We start from the raw sequence: 14,210 nt of genomic DNA, 5'->3' as shown, positions 1-14,210 counted from the left end.
CAAAGTGGCGTGTCCATGGACTCAGCACTCTCATAAGGGTCTGCCATACCCAACGACTTGTAACAGATGACCAGAAGTCCTTAATTTTCTAAGGAGTATAACCTGTGTAGTTGTCTATTAAGGTTTGAGGTAATTTGACCATAAAAAAGATTACACAGATCTCTGATCTCACAGGCAGGGCATGATATCCACTGATTCCATCTTACTGTCTGATTCAATTAACTCTGATATCATACATTGGATTAAGACAGAGGGGCCTTATCACTCCTCCAGTCACAGTCCATATGAGAAATCTCTATCAGCTACGTCATTAATGGTATCAAGCGAGCCTTGTAGTAGTTTTTCTTCTACAGGTCGTGGAGTTCAAAACCAATTCAGAATCCTTCATCTTATATGTGGGAGCGATCATCCAGATTCAATCAATAAGGGTCAAGGACTGTTCAGTAAATTGAGTTGCTAAGACAAATTGGATTAGAATTCAGTGCTAATTGTTTGTCCATGGTAGTTCGAGTTCAGAGCTAGTCAGTAATCTGGGTTGGATCACATCTAGCCAAGATAATTTGGGAGCCCCCCTGTTGGGTTATTTGTATCAGACCCCCATTACTGCTTGTGATGAGCATTGGGTGGAGTTCATATTCTGGGCGTGAAGACGTATTCAGCACTTCACAATTCCGATTCCCATAAATGAAATACACAAACGTGTAGCTGACTGAGATTAGGTTGCGCCACTTGAGATGGATTAGTTACCTTCGGCCCGACATCAAGTGTGGAAACTTCACTCCAGAGGAAGAGAAAGCCATAATCAAGCTACATGGATTGCTAGGGAACAAGTTGTCGAAAATTGCCAGGGAGAATGTCTGGAATACACACTTAAAGAAGCAATTAGTGTCGAAAGGACTTAATCCTTGTATAGATGAACCCAAGCAATCATAAGCTCCTCTTCCTCCAATTCAAGTATGTCAAATGGAAATCTAACTGAAGTCATGAACAACAAGCACATCCAATATTTAAATCTGGAAGCCACTTTGAAGCTTATGGTATAATAGACATGGAGAAGACGCCAAAGCCCTTGAATGGAATCATTGAAATTCCTTGATTTCTGGGACATGTTAGATGATGACTCTTGTAACTTTTCTGATACTCATAACATCAAAACTACTAAACCTACTACGCTTGAATCTAAAGAATCATCATGGTCCTCCTGTTCTGATCAAGTTAGTGGGAAGGGACCAGAAGATCAAGCAGATCCACCATTTGAATTAGAACCCCCAAGAAGTCAATGCCATGGTATACAAGGAGAAACAAGACCACTCACAAGAAATTCAAGACATTCCTTTGGAGAGGACTTTTGGGGCATGGTAGATGATGAATTAAGTTTCTTTGCATCCTGTATGGCCAGTGTGGGGTCAATGGAAGAACATGAAATTCACCAAAATAATAACTCAGGAGAAGAATCCAATGCAGAAATTGAGTCTAAAAGGTGGCCGCCTTTTGACGACCATCAGCACAAGGTCTGATGAACAGTGCATCTGAGCCAGAAGTCTCTCTCTCTCTTGAAAGGTAAAAATTAGAGGGGTGCAACATGAGGACTTCCCAGGAGGCACCCATCCTAGTACTTCTATCGCCCTAGCACGCTTAATTTTGGCATTCTGATGGGATCCAGTGCATTTGTGCTGGTATGATCGCACCCTACCGAGCCACAAGTTTTTTATCCATCCTAATGAGATCCTAGAGCTTAAATTTGATCCAGTCGGGAAATGAGTCCTTCACTCACCAGTTTTAGTTCGTCCGTGTTGGAATTCAAAGGGGTTTGCTAGGGACCATCGCAAAAGGCATGTCGCGGACCGGCTATTGCATGAGAGAACAGCCACCTCAGAGGAATTAAATAAATAAGACAAAATATGAGCCTATGTGGCTGCTCTCTCATGAAACATCCGGCCCGTGAAATGCCTTTTGCGATGGTCCCTACCAAATCCCATATTCAAATTTAAAAAACAATAGTTTTTATGGCCACCCTTGACTCTGGATAAGATATATACATTAGGTTTTTCACCCAAGTGGAGTATAAAATAAACATTAAGAAGTCATGTGTATGTTATATTTTAGGGGGAAAATGCAGTTACACCCCCTCAACTTTCTGACACATTCAACGATAACCCTGTAGTTTCAAACTCATCAACTACAGCCCCTGACTTTTCAGTGTGTATAAGGTAGACCCTCTCAGTTGACGGTCCGTCCACAAATCGAAGGGTTATGATGATGAGCTCGGCTTGTTGGTGGTGCTCTGCACCTACCATGGATGACTCGCTCCCTGTATCCCCTATCTATGTCATGGCCCATCAAATGAATGCTTTGTTCCAAATGATGTGGGCCCACTATGTTTTTGGTCGGCGGACTAGAGAAGGTTCTCTAGTCGACCGAATAGAGACAAGATCTTAATTAGCATTGACAGTGTTTCAAAAGAGGAGGTCTACCTTATACACACTGAAAAGTCAAGGGTGTAGTTGATAAGTTTGAAACTACAGGGTTATCATTGAATGTGCCAAAAAGTTGAGGGGGTGTAACAGTATTTTCCCCCATATTAAACGATGAGCAACTATACAAACAACAAGTGGAAGGAATAGGTTTTCTCTGTTCATTAAATGCCAAGGGGTAGACTTTTGAATTCCCAGAAAAAATCTTTGTAGTTCAGTACTACGTGAAGTATGTGAAGCAATGAAAGTATACCTTGTTTCTTAGGATCTTATTTGATCAATATGAATACTGCTCATCAATATGGATCCGGCCACCACGGACTGATCAATAGATCAGGATCCGAATAGGGTCCAAACCATATTTCAGGACCAATTTAGGATCCAAGAAATTTTGGATCCATATTCAAGATCCCCGGACATAGCTGTAAAACTTGGCATCACATATTTTGCAAGGCTTAGTATATGTTATAAATGTAATTATTAATTTTTGTAACATGGCTAAGGATATATTGTAATGATATTGTAGTAATTTTACTAGCAAACATGTAAATATGCTCTAAAGCTATTACAATGCATCCAAAATCCAACTAGTTGCTAAAAAAGATTTACCTTGGCTAATCACAAGAAAAAAATGATATGTAACAGTGGAAGAAGAGAAATGCTTTCATAAAGACCATTTATCTACTTAATAAAAAGAAAATGCAGCAAATAGTTTAAATGAAAACTACTTAATTTCTTGACATGGGACCCAAATTAACCAAATTTTTCTGTATCAGTTATCCACTAACAACCATGCAAATCTATTTAGTTTGCTTAGTAATATGCAATCCAAGCAGTTCTGAGCTAGTATGGAAAACTCTAAAAGGGTGATACTCAAAACTGAGCTGTAAACACAACTGCATTACTAAAAAGAAGAGCTGATGGAGAAGGTGATGGGGAGATCGGCGAAGGAGATGGAGCTGGTTATTTCCTTGGAGATGGAGCTGCAAGAAAGTAACAACAAATTTTAACAGAGATCCTTGACGGGGATTGAAAACGAGGATACTTATTAAAGGCATTTTTGGGATATTTATTAAAGATAGAACATACCTGCTCTAACGTGGGCCCGGGTGACCCGGGCGGGGTGGTGGTGTCGCTGCTGTGGCATTAGCGTCCCATCCTCTCCCCACACCCGCTATTACATCATTTACCCATTGATTATCTGCAGCTTCTTGTTCATAATCATGTAATGCTTTCCGTGCCTCTTCAAGTTGTTGAAGCAGCTGTGCATCTTGATTTTGCAAGTTGTTGTAAATTCCCAAGCACCCGTTAACCGGATCATTCAATCTTGCAGTTGCGCTGAAAATCAGCGAATTGAGTAACTCCTCGTGGAGTGCAGGATTGTTATCACGCATCAAATCTTCAATCCTTTTTGCTCCATATACTCGGTGAATTGCTCTGAATGTACCCTCGCTCTCGCTGGGGAAGAATTTAGAGAATATACACGTGTTGGTGCACCTTTGATTGAGCACTCTACAAGCACCACAACGGTGTTGGTGTGCCATCCTGAATGCAGAAACAAAAAGGAAAATGGTCTTCAAGTTCTTAATTCTAACATTAACAAGTAAGCAGCCAGAATATAATCATTAATCTCTCATTAGCAATAAAAAAAAATGAAGAGAATTGGACAAGTGAAGGATGGAAAATGAGAGGATGAAGCTTCGAAATGAGCAGATGGCATTAGCATTGCAGCGCAGGAAATTAGATGCTGATGACTATAGATGATCAATGAGCCGATGTATTTGATTTCTTTATTTTTTTTCTGAAGTTTATAATTGCACATAGAACAGCCAGCATGGCTCAGTGGCTAATGGCAATCCACTGGATGAGCGAATTGGAGATGTTGTAATATCTCTTACGCACTTCCATTGGGTATGCGTAGGAAAGGGAACTAGTATCAGCTATATGAACTTCCGAACGATTCACATATGTCAATAATCTTTCACGTATGCATATTGCTTTCAAAAGTTCATTTTTTCTTGAAATATAGCTTATATATCAGTGTTAAATGTCAGGTTAACCAGTTTCGTCGCGTTGTTGTGTATGGGTGACTGAAATGAGTGCCTGTTGTAATTCGGTCTTTCTTCTTCCTATCCAGTTCATTTAGTTTTACTGCAAATTAACTCCAGGCTAGTGGAGGGAAGGAAAACTCTCTCACAAGATCTCTCCAAAGTTTTCAAATGAAATTTTTTTGACAAAACTGCAATCTAAATGGAGGGAAGGCTATTTATATGCCCCCTTTACAAATCAGATTTAAATGAAATGAAAATACTAAGCTAGATGAATCTATTTGTGCGCGTGGAACAGTCGTCCCCACCATAAGTCAATAACACAATAACGCCTTGTTCAGTTATGCAGGTGCGCCTTATCCGATCGAGGGTTGGAAGCCTCAGATCCATGATTGAGCCATTGAAATGTATGATGATCCACTCCCTAAAGACCTCATATCGTAGATCAGATGATCCAGATCAATGACCCCAACATCATCATCATCAAGAGATTATGTCAGACAAATACCATCGGATGACTGATGACCCTTAGAGATCAAACACTGGCAAGATCAACAACCGTAGTAGAGAGAGAGAGAGAGAGAGAGAGAGAGAGAGAGAGAGAGAGAGAGTTTTGCTCCAAAGTGTTAACTTACCAACTTCTCCAATAGCTTAAGCTACTGGAGAAAGGTGTTATTTATCTTTTATACTTTAACACTCCCCCGCACGTGTGGCCCACTTGGCAAACACGTGGCACATGTGGTCCCACTTTGGGCTGACCATTGCATGTGGATTTCGCTATCCGGGAGGTTTGAACTCGAGACCTTTGGCTTTGATACCATGTTAACTTACCAACTTCTCCAATAGCTTAGCTTAAGCTTTGATACCATGTTAACTAACCAACTTCTCCAAAAGCTTAAGCTTGTTGGAGAAAGGCGTTAATTATCTTTTATACTTTAACACTCCCCCGCACGTGTGGCCCACTTGGCAAACACGTGGCACATGTGGTCCCACTTTGGACCGACCATCGCATGTGGATTTTTGCTATCCGGGAGGTTTGAACTCGAGACCTTTTGGCTTTGATACCAAGTTAACTTACCAACTTCTCCAAAAGCTTAAGCTATTGGAGAAGTTGGTAAGTTAACACAAAGGACTCTTATAATGATTTTGTTATTTCTTGTGAGTGTTGATTTATTTCAAGTTGGCAGAATAAAAAAAGACGAGAATTGATGTGTTTTAGTTGATTAAATAATAGGAGATTTTTACCATTAAAAAAAAATAAAAAATAACAGGAGATTTTAAGATGTCATAGTAGAAAGCTAAAGATTGTTAGTTGTTTTACAAGGTGGTCTGTAGATAAGGAATTTGGGGTTGTTTCAATAAATGGCTGGGAGTTAGGAAAAGAAGTCCTATTTTGGATGAGTGGGTGATGCATAGGGGTGTAAACGGATCGAATTTGGAGCGGATATGGCTATATTCGAATTCGATTACAGTATACACTATCCGAATTCGGATTCGGATTCGACGGATATTTAATATCTATTACCGAATTCGTATCCGTCGGATATTATTCGAATTCGGATATTATCCGTATCCGTTTATTTGGTAAATTCGAACATTTTATTGCAGCACTTTATCTTTTTTCTCCTACTTACTTGAATGAATTTTCAAACCCTAAAACTAGACCTCTACATTCTCTTCACAAAATTAACTCTCAAACCCTAAAATATATGAGATCCTCTTCTTCCTCTTAAAACAAAGGCAGATAGAGAGAGAGGGAGGCGATGGGGATGGATGATAGTGTTTGTAGTGGTCTTTAGGTTTTTTTTTTTTTTTTTTTTTTTTGTATATGATGGAATGGGTTTGGGCTATTTTTGTTTTTATTTTATTTTTTCTAAAAAGAATATTCACTTTTCTTATAGAAACAAAAGATAGTGTGCAATTACTAAAAATAAATATTAATGATATTATTAATAATAAATAAAAAGAATTTACTTCTCGGATTCGGATGTTAAACTGATCGGGTATATCATTTACCAGATTCGCATCCGCTAAGAGCCGGATATCTCATAAACGGATTCGGATAATATCCGCTTGAAACGGATTCGGATAATATTCGCTTTAAACGGATTCAGATGCGGATGGTAATCGAATTTCCGAATATCCATTTACACCCTTAGTGATGCAGGTGCATCCATTGAGGTGCCTCAAAATCTAAAAACACTTCTTGAAGATTTAAAGGCTTAATTGTAATTTTTCCTTCTTTTGGGACATTTAGTTAATTTTGGTTTGGATTAGTTGCATGTCCAAGAGCTTACATAGACAACTAGATTTGTTTTTGCAATTCTAGTAGTAGTAGGAGTTTGTGTTTTGGTTTCATTAGGAAACTAGTGTGTTCTAGTAGTCGTAGGATAGAAGTTGGATTTCCTAGTAGAGTTTAACATGCAGAAGGTCAGTTGACAAAACACTATAAATACATGTATTTTTTTTTTGAATGGTTCAAATTTCATTAAAAGGACCGAGATGGTCTAGAAATACAAGAAGAGAAGCACATAGCTATTATACAAACAAAGAAAGAAAGCACAAGACAAAAGTCGTGGAGAGAGAAACTCGTATTGCTCCAAAGACTCCAAGATGACTCCTCTCGTAGCTAACTTATGCGCTTCTCCATTGGTCGATCTCCTAACATTACGGAAGGAAACAATAGAGTTGCCCAAAATATCATTTATTTCGTTAAAATAGTCCGCAAAGCGCCAAGAGAAAATGAGAGCCAGATAACCAACAAATCACATTAAGGAGTCTCCTTCCACCACCGGTCAATTGATACCTTCCCCCATTAATAATTTAACGCCTTGATAGACCGGCTGAACCTCCGCCTCGCTAGAATCGGCAACTCCTAAAGGACCCGCAAAAGCCTATAAATACATGTATTGTATGATCCTTTCTCATCTTATTGCTAGGAAATAAAATTCTTTTAGCTGAGATAGCTTTCTCCCTGTTTTGCCTCTGAGTAGAAGAAGATCGGAAAACCTACCTGCCTCTCCCCTAAAAACCAACCTAACCAGTCCCTGTTATCCCTGCAGGAAACATAGGCATAACAACCCAGTACCCTTTTCCCAAACCTATTAAACCGAGCAAGATTCTCATCCAACACCCCCTCAATCTTTCCCTTGATATCCCAATCGAATCCTGAACCCAACAGCAACCCATCCTTCATACTTTCACATCCTCTTGATTTCATTCTCAATCCAACCATCATTCCTTAAAACTCCTATACACCCTATATCATTTAAGGAGAAAAAATTGGTAGTGTCCATCTCAAAAGGCATTTCGCGGTTGGTTTGTCGCATGTCAAACCAGCCACCTCGTGAATGTAGACAACAGCTACATTGACGAGGTGGCTGGTTTGGCATGTGACAGACCAGCTGCGAAATGCCTTTTGTGATGGACCATAGCAAATCCCGGAAAAGAAAAATCCTCCCTCTTAAATCCCATTGAAGATTTTCATTAGTTTCCACTTCCCTCCTAACCCTTTCCACTGCCCTTTCCATGCCACCCCTTTAAAGAACTCTTTCCTTTAACACCATAACCCTCAGTCCCTATCCCTCCAATTAACCTGTAGCTTTCGCTACTGTTGCCCCACTGTAGGATCCTAAATTATCTCTATTTTTTAGAAAACATTTCCATCAGTCCTAAATTTTCCCTAAGGAAACGCCAATAGTCATAGCTTTTGTTTGGATTTGCTCCGAATAGAATATTTAGGGAGTTACTGCAAAAGAGAGTTTTAGAGAGTTAGAGAAGTTTTAGGAGAGTTTTTGGGGATTTGTTTAATGTCAGCAGATTTTACAAAGGAAACTAGCCGAAAATTTAGGTTGTCTTAGGAAATAAGATGGTTTTGTTTTGGATATCCAAGACCATTGTCTTCCTAGATTTTAGGGGTATTAGTTAGGTTGCTTTACTCGTATTTGGTGAGCTTGGAAGGTTAGTAATCTAGTTTCCTTTCCTTGACTTTTATCCAATAGGAAGCTTTTTTGTTTTCTTTTTGGAAGCTTTGTCGAATTAGTAAGAGATCAGATAGAAAGCACTTTTAATCTATTTAATTTGCAACTTAGCTCAAAGATTATCACTCATTACAACTCTTAAAGGCTACTCATAAGAACTCGATATAAGATTAAATGCTTGCCTAAAGTGTATGATCCTTTTTTAAATGGACCATATCGTGGAACAATAAAAATAGGATATTCACGTCCAATCGTGGATGATTCAATCATTTCGACAGAGGATTCCACAGGAATGGTTTGGATAAATAGGATTCATGGTATCCTCCCCAATCTTTCTGATTACCAAGAATTTGACGATAAAATGGTTGCATTTAATGAAGAATTAGTATCGCCAGACATTGATCATTCCTTGAACTCAATCAGTGAATTAGCTGAAGAATCAAGACCTAGTTTGAATTTGAAAGGACTTACTTTATTGGACGAACAAAGAATATTTGATTTGCATGTTAATCAAAAGCTTCCTTTAATATGAAACTCCAAAAGACAAGGGTACCATGACAAAGCAACATGGTTATCTCAATGGGAAAAAATTATAGTAATAATTCCTCCATACATTGTAGAGAGAGAGAGAGAGAGAGAGAGAGAGAGAGAGAGAGAGAGAGTTGGATTTTTTACAAAGATAAATCTAGAAAGTTTTGGAAAGGGGGAAATTCATTTTTGGGGTGATTAAAATATAAAAAGTTTGCTTATGTGGAGGGCTCTAGAGGAGGAAACAAAATAGAAGAAGGCTAATGATATCAGCACTACGATGGTTTTATAATTGCACTAACTCATTTTGTCTTTTATTATTTGAAAAGCTGTCAAAACTTATGATAGATCCCAAAAAGCTTTCAGAAGCCATTTAAAAAACAAAAGACAAAGCTGAGTTTGTGCAGTTATTAAACGGATTGAATGGACAAACCATTCAATTCCGAATGGTTTGAACAAGCCCAACCCATTGACAGCCTAACTAAAAAAAGCCCTCTAGAAAAAAAGTCACATTTATCTGAAGAACTCGAGCATTTATATTTATAGGGAAGAGTAAGAGTTCTCACAGTCCGAACATGGATAGTAGGCAGGATCATTAATCTTGTGGGCCACCATGTGGATGGCCCACCACCCTAATCATTCCATCAACCGTTGATCTTCAATTACTGATTACAATGTGGATTGTTTTCTGATGCCTTTGATGGTGGCTGAAAGTGGGCCCAACTTAATTAAATTTTTTAGGGTGTTAGGGATCAAATGGACACACTTAAAATCCCCATCTCTGGATCATTTCCAAATAAAAGAGCACTCATTTTCAAATGTTAAAGTAAAAAAAATTAACTAAGGCCTTCTCCAACAGCTTAAGCTTTTGGAGTAATTGGCTCATTCACATCAAATGTGGCAAATTCACCAATATTCCCAGAAATCAAAGCAATCAACAACTTACATATACAAAGAAAATTCTTGTATCGGCATTCACACCCATCTCACACTTAACCTTCACCACCTTCTTCTTCCTAACTAGATATTCAGAGTTACACTACTTTGAAGAAGTGGATATCCAAGGTTTTATCAACTGGTTTTTAATATCATAGATCATAGGTTAGAAAACTAACCTGTAAACGAAGAATTCTACCAAAGATTGCTATGTCAACCCTCAAAATAAGAAGAGCAAGGCCCTACACTAAGAAAGAAAGAAATGTCAGCTCTCTGTTTTGAATATATTTTACAGAAAATTTCGGTAAGAAGTAAATGAAGAAGACCTAATGGTAATAAAGAAATAACTCTATGCTAGTTGATCGATCATCTTACCTTATGTTTTAAATATCATAAGATCAAAGTGTAGAAGAAAAATCAAAGCAGAAGCATAAAAAAAAAAAACACAAAATTAAGAGAGAAACTTTTTCTCTTGTCTTGAACAAAACATTACCTTACACCACCCTCTCCCACTTAGGCTTTGCACTTGGTTTCCTCTCACATGGCACTTTGCCTCTTATAAGCAAAGGAAATGTTATCAGAACAACCATATTTTGATATTTACACAAGCCCAGTTGTTTTAATAGGCTTGTGAGAGCTTTTGTGGAAATGTAATAACCGTTTGACAACTCTTGTAATGCTAAAAGACAAGATGGTCTGTGAAAACTTTTTTGCACTTGGTTTCCTCTCACATGGAGCTTTGCCTCTTATAAACAAAGGCAAATGCTATCAGCACGACCCTATTTTGATATTTTTCACAAACCCAGCTACTTTAATCGGTTTATGAGAGCTCTTTTGGAAATGTAATATCCGTTTGACAACTCTTTAAATGATAAAAGAAGATGGTGAAAATATTTTGCAGACTACACTCTCTTGTTTGGGCTAAAGAGAATTAATATCTACACTCCACTTGTTTTAGTGATGATACTTGTGTCAACGTTTTAGAAGTGTTTAAACCTTTTATTTAGAAGTTTTTAACAGAGTTCAACAGCTAATTAGAAAAGTGTAAGAAAGGAGTGTCGTTATTAGAAAAGGGGAGTACAGGTACACCAAAATACTTTCTAAGCTATGTAACTGGGTGAAGAAAGAAAACCTAAGAAAAAAGAAGGGTATACAAGTGGCATGTATTTGTCGATCATCCATTAAACCCAATTCCATAAACAGGCACTGTGAGCCCAACACCACTCTTGGGATTTGCATGTCAGACCAGCCACACAGGCTCACTTTTTGCAGCAGCTTTTGTCACATGCCATCTGCGATGGACGCTAGCAAATCCCATTAACAATAAAGAGATGGTAAAAAGTGAGTAATTTAAAGGTTTTTGCCAAATAGCTTTATTTTCATTTTACCACTACCTGACCCACAAAAGAAGTGGTAAAAAGTGAGTAAATGTTTCTTCACTTTTTACCACTACCTGACCCACAAAAGAAAGGATAAAGATAAAAATAATAAGGAGAAATTTAAAGATTTAGAAGAACAAAAGTCTAAAAGGGGAATGATATTTCCACCCTCTTTCTTTTGTCTTATCATAAGAATGTTTGCTATGGTAAATCTTATCTTAAGACAAAGTCAGGAAGTGGGCCTCAATTTCTTTGACATTTTAGGTGATGGCGGGGATCAATTGAGGGCCACTTCCAATCCAACCACTCTAATCTTTGATCAAACGGTAATAACATTCACCCAAACCAAATTTTTCTCCAAGGGTGTTTAATGTGAAATCATGATTATTTTATTTAAAATATGCTTAAAAATGAATCATTCTCGATATTTTTCTCAAGAGTGTCAAATATCCTTTACATTCCCATAACTTCAAACTTCATCCCATTTTCATTTTTGCATTACATACCAAAAAACTGAGTGTTAACAACGCATGCATACTGGAGGGTTCCACAATAAGCAAGATGTTTTTTCTTTGGGAAATGATATATCCGCCCCTTTTGATCACCAGGAACACCCCTGTCAGTGTTTCAATGACTAAAGAGGGGCTGTTGTACTTATATCTGAAGAATTCAATGCCCCTTATTGCCACAAACACTGACAGGGGGTGTTCCTAGTGGTCAAAAGGGGCGGATATATCACTTCCCTTTTCTTTTTATCACTTTCCAAAAAGATAGAAAATAATTTTTTAGGTGTTTAAGGCCACATTTTTTAGCCCTTCTTCGCAGTGCTTTTGCGATTTTCCATTGCAGAGAAAGAAAGACACGAGAGGCACGTATCTCGAGATATGCACAAGATCAAATTGCCAAATCTCGGCCATTTTCCTCCCTTCTTTATTTCCAATATGGGATCCTGTTTTAAAGAAAAAGTCTTATTGTAATTCAAACCTACAATGTGCACCCGCCAAGGGTGCAACTTGAGTCGGGCTCCACCCGAACCCGACAGGTTTAACATGATTTGGCTCGGGTTGGGTTGGGTTTGGTTTGGCAACCTGATTTAATTTCGAGTTGGGTTAGAGTTGAGACCTTGGCAACACGACCTCCGTCCTCTAATCTTATATGTTGTGCTCGGGTTATGTTTTTTCCTTGTATTTTTCTATTTGGCACTAGGTGAATCCGAACCCAACCCGACCCGATCTGTGAAAAACAGTTCAGATGGGTTGAGAGATTTAAGGGTGGGTTGGGTTAGGGTTAGGGTTGACCATCCTTCACCCAAGGCACAGGTTGGGCTGGGTTGGGTTAGAGTTGAGGGAATGCTATCTCGGGTTGGGTTAGGTTTGGCCTCGACCCGAGTTGCACCCCTACTCCTTTGTCATTTACATTCCCTTTCATTTTTAGTTTAAAATTTGAATTTTCCTCTAAATTTTTTAGTCTTTGAGTGAAACCTCTTATCTCACATTGGAAGAATGAGGGGAAAAGAGATATATTCAAGTTGGCATGGCCTGTGTATAAAATTTTATTTTTATTTTTGTTTTCCATCCAAAGCTTAAGTTTTCCACGGTTAACAATTGATAATTTATCATTCCCGTGTTTTCACAGTTTCTTATGTTTACTGCTCTTAGCCTTTCATTTTCCACCGTAGTGGATTACGGTAAAGTGTATTTTAATTTACCATTGTAAATCCTTTGTTTTTCACAGAAAGCTATGTTGACAAGTGATGTTTTAGTTTACCGATCTAAATGTCTTGTTTCGCGCCAAAAAATATGTCATGATTTCCATTTTGATTTTAACAGCCGCGTAGTTACGGGTTTATTTCTGTTTCCGTTGCGAAACATTCTAAAATGTTTCCTAACCGTGTCCTTTTATTAAGTCCTCTGTTAAGCTTCCTTAAGAGAGGACTTAATAAAAAGACATTTGGATTTCTTCCATTATTTTTTGTTCTTCCTATGCGTCCAAGCTTTCCTATTTTCTCTTTCACCGATCAAGGTTGCATAAGGCGAGTTCGTTAGGCATCCCGTTAGCCTTAGTGCATACCCCCTGTAGCGTAGTTGTTGGATCCTAGTTTACACAAAAATTCGTCGTATATGGGGATGATACTTGTCTCGTGGACAGAGAATTCAAATTCATGCCTCGACTCATCAATAGGTCACTCTCTACTATTTGGTTCTTGCTTTTAATTTCTACATATTTTTTCCTGCATCTACATTAGATTCATTGGTATAAGCCAAAATCACACAATATCCTGCAACAAATCTCATCCATATCCTAAAAACCTTTAAATTACTCTCTAATTACCTCATCACAGTTTCCACCAAAGTCCTAAATAAGATATCCTCTATCTTATGTTTCAAAACTCCCCCGCGTGATCGTGGGCTCCCCTGAGTCGATACCTTTTTACCTTGGTTGCATTCCTGTCCAAGTCCACGTTTTTGCCCTACGATGTTAAACAAAGCTCCTTTGATTCACCTAAGTTATGACCACATCAAAATATTACTCAGCCGCATCAACCAAGTAGTCAACCGGATCGTATCGAGTTGACTCTCTACCAAAGCCAACCAAACTGCCCAAATATATGTGAGGCCCTATTTGTTTTGGATTTTTAGAACTGATTTTGAGTCCAAAACTGACTATTAGCTCAAAATTAAACACAAATTTAAGTCCGATAATTCATTTTGGACTCAAAATCAGTTCTCAAAATCCAAAACAAACATGGTCTAACAAAACCAAAATTATCATATTTTTTCTAAATATATCCTCCCATGCCATCACTCCCCCGAAAACCCTCCTCTTACAAATTAAATCAAGGTTTCACTCACCAAGAAAAATCCA

At 38.2% G+C, this 14,210-nt stretch overlaps 1 long non-coding RNA gene and 1 pseudogene across 1 annotated transcript; both read right to left on the bottom strand.

Moving 5' to 3' along the window:
* Positions 1-1,572: 1,572 nt before the first annotated feature.
* Positions 1,573-1,690, bottom strand: LOC143847699 (5S ribosomal RNA; annotated as a pseudogene).
* Positions 1,691-3,133: 1,443 nt separating this feature from the next.
* LOC143846548 (uncharacterized) lies at positions 3,134-10,502 on the bottom strand. Its single transcript, XR_013234779.1, has 4 exons — positions 10,460-10,502; positions 10,146-10,208; positions 3,564-4,019; positions 3,134-3,457 (listed from the first exon to the last, which is right to left on the bottom strand). It is a non-coding gene; the product is annotated as an uncharacterized LOC143846548 (long non-coding RNA).
* Between the last annotated feature and the right edge of the window lie 3,708 nt (positions 10,503-14,210).

The sequence above is a fragment of the Tasmannia lanceolata genome, unplaced genomic scaffold, assembly GCF_043159265.1.
Source record: "Tasmannia lanceolata isolate RefF3 unplaced genomic scaffold, GAP_Taslan_0.1 ptg000015l, whole genome shotgun sequence".
NCBI lineage: Eukaryota > Viridiplantae > Streptophyta > Magnoliopsida > Canellales > Winteraceae > Tasmannia > Tasmannia lanceolata.
Note: the sequence above shows the minus strand (reverse complement) of the source record. Positions and strands in the feature narration are given on the sequence as shown.